The 236-nt window shown below is 65.7% G+C and overlaps 1 protein-coding gene across 1 annotated transcript in view; it reads left to right on the top strand.

Moving 5' to 3' along the window:
• LOC119588128 (secretin receptor-like) overlaps window positions 1–236 on the top strand; it is a gene marked incomplete in the record, with an annotated part of 160,037 nt that overhangs the window by 42,355 nt on the left and 117,446 nt on the right.

The following is a 236-nucleotide window of genomic DNA, read 5'->3' as shown; positions in this document are numbered from 1 at the left end:
CTTCGCATCTCCCTCCCTCCTCGTCATCCCCACCCTCACTCGGCCTCCTCCCTTATTCCCCCATCCTCCCTCCCCTACCTTCCCTTCTTCCCTCCCCTCCTTCCTCCTCCCTCTCCCAATCCTCCTCGCCTCCCCTCCCCCCTCCTTCCTCCTCCCTCCCCCAATCCTCCTCGCCTCCCCTCTCCCCTCCGACCCCTCAACTCCTCCCTTCCCTCCTCCCTCTTCCTCCACCCCTA

This window comes from Penaeus monodon, chromosome 23, assembly GCF_015228065.2.
Source record: "Penaeus monodon isolate SGIC_2016 chromosome 23, NSTDA_Pmon_1, whole genome shotgun sequence".
NCBI classification, from domain to species: domain Eukaryota; kingdom Metazoa; phylum Arthropoda; class Malacostraca; order Decapoda; family Penaeidae; genus Penaeus; species Penaeus monodon.
The sequence above is the reverse complement of the archived record's forward strand: the minus strand, read 5'-3'. Positions and strand labels throughout refer to the sequence as shown.